Raw genomic sequence first — 2,507 nt, 5'->3', positions numbered from 1 at the left:
GCAAGTTATTTAAAGCTTACGGCTGTTGAGATTTATAGAGTCTATGTGGTGGCAATAGGGCATGTTTCATGGGCCTAATTTACCCTGTATACTCGGGGAATTTTTTGGAAACCCTCTTTGGAGGATAATCTACATGTATATACATATATACGCTATCCTATTCAGGCATTCTTTGCTGTGACATAGCCACATCCTTATAAAACCGCAATAACCTTCTCAAATTGAGCAATTTTTGGAAACCCTGTATTGGGTATATTAAACTTAGGTATCTATGGCCTGCTATATGCTACATACACACTATATATGTGTTTGGAATCCACGCACTGTGACTACCTGGCTCCTCACCCCCATATGCATCTTTGAAAAAGCATCAAGGACCTGATCCTAATTCAAGTTGACAGGAGTCCTCTTGATCTTTATTGATGGTAATATATCCACATTTTGTGTGTGTTTTGTTTTCGGGGTCACTTGATGCCTATGATCTATATATTTATTATTTTTCTCTATATATATCCTCAGAATCATTTGGTACTGTGGACCTTGTTTTACTTGGGGTGGCTATCCAGGAAGTCCCTACATTTGAGAAGCGGGCATGATAGTCTCATTATTGAGAAGGTAATAGTAGTATCCATTGACTAATGTGGAGGGAGGCCTGGTGATTTTTGGATGTGAATTGGTTTTCATATTCCTATACATACATTATGTATTTTTGTGTTCCAGCTCTTACATTCCAGGAGGTCCCTGACATATATGGGGAACACATCTGTTGAACACATGGTTTACTCGAATTTAAGTGGGAAACCCACGGAAATCCAGGATAACTATCGCATCATTACACAACTCTGCCTTATATGGTGCTCTATTTGCTAAGATGACCCTAAATTGAAGACGCTAAGTGTTTTTTAACATGATTTTATTTTTTTCATATGTACACCGTGCTTATGTTTAACCTCCCTATGATCTATGTGATCAAATAAAGTATTGTTAAAAATTCTTTTGAATTCATATTACTCCGCGTGGATCATCTAGTAACCTGCTTTTTTAGGTAGGGGTGTTCTTGCCACACTACCATATTGTTTAGACTGTCTCTGGAAGAAGCTTAGAAGAATAGAAGGGCCAGCCACCGAAGTTACAATATTTATCTGCTCTCAGCCAATCCCTGGGAGGAGCACCCAGAAGGTGGCTGAGGTAGAACATGTTTGGGAAGCTTGCTCAGAGCGTTCTTACCTTGGGGATGCTACCCCTGGAATGCAGCCTATGTACTGGAGTTGCTGTTTGGGCCTCAGCATGTGCTTGGCTGACAGCCTGAAATAATTTTGAATGAGAGACATTTGCTGGAGGGTATCCCCTCTGGAGACTGGTCTGGAGAAGGACCCTTTTTGTTCCTCACTGGAGAGTGTCACATGAAGGGTGGGTGGCAGACAGCTGTCCTTAGACTTTGTAAGACTTTGATTATAAATCCCAGGTATGCATGTGTTTGGGGAATTAAGTGCCAGATGTTGCTGTAAGGACTGGGACTGCTTCCATAGAGTTCCAGATTAGCTGGCCATCGGCTCCTACCTCCAGCAAAGGCTGTTACAAGAGGATTGTATCTAAAATTCTCCTGACTTTTGATGTATCCTGCACCCATACTCCTCTCCTCCTGTTGATGGCTGCTAAAAATAAAAAAAGACATCCCCTAGACTGAACCTACATTTTTTTGTGTGCTTGGAACTGTGTCTGGGTCTGGCAGCCTCTGAACTGATAAGGGAGATTTGGGCATATTCTCATTGGCCCCTCCAGGGGTGAGCACTACACTGGATATTAACAAGGGTTAAGCAAAATAACCTACCTTTCAAAAGGATTTAACGTGGTTGTAAAGGCTGAAGGCTTTTTACTTTCATGCAATCTATGCATGAAAGTAAAAAACCTCCTGTGTGCAGCAGTGCCTCAAGCCCCCTCAATACTTTCCTGAGCCCCATCATGATCCAGCGATGTGAATTTCAGCCTCGGCTGTCCTGGGTCTCTGCCTCCTCATTATTATTATTGTTATTATTATACAGGATTTATATAGCGCCAACAGTTTGCTCAGCGCTTTACAATATAACGGGAGACAATACAGCAACAATACAGTTCAATACAAGAGGGATAGGAGGGAGCTCCTTGGAGCTTACAATGTAGGAGGGAGGGGCTAGTGGTACAAAAGGTAGTAACTATGGGGGATGGACTGGTTGGAAGAGTAAAAGATTCCAGTATTAGCTGAGGGCAGGATAGGCTTCCCTGAAGAGATAGGTTTTCAGAGATTGCCTAAAAGTGAGCAGCGTAGGCGATAGTCTGATAAATTGGGGTAGAGAGTTCCAGAGGATGGGGAAGCTCTGGGGAAGTCCTGGAGACAAGCATGGGAGGAGGAGACAAGGAAGCTGGAGAGTAGGAGGTCTTGTGAGGAGCGGAGAGTACAGTTTGGGTGATATTTGGAGACAAGATTGGTGATGTAATTTGGGGCAGAGTTATAAATGGCTTTATATGTT

At 42.6% G+C, this 2,507-nt stretch overlaps 1 long non-coding RNA gene across 1 annotated transcript; it reads left to right on the top strand.

The window, feature by feature from the left end:
• The first annotated feature begins 394 nt into the window (after positions 1–394).
• LOC149458110 (uncharacterized) lies at positions 395–994 on the top strand. The gene is made up of 2 exons (XR_016313514.1): positions 395–615; positions 721–994. It is a non-coding gene; the product is annotated as an uncharacterized LOC149458110 (long non-coding RNA).
• Positions 995–2,507: the final 1,513 nt, after the last annotated feature.

The sequence above is a fragment of the Staurois parvus genome, unplaced genomic scaffold, assembly GCF_062004578.1.
Source record: "Staurois parvus isolate SC_StPar_1 unplaced genomic scaffold, SC_StPar_1.0 ptg000294l, whole genome shotgun sequence".
NCBI classification, from domain to species: Eukaryota; Metazoa; Chordata; class Amphibia; order Anura; family Ranidae; genus Staurois; species Staurois parvus.
The sequence above is the reverse complement of the archived record's forward strand: the minus strand, read 5'-3'. Positions and strand labels throughout refer to the sequence as shown.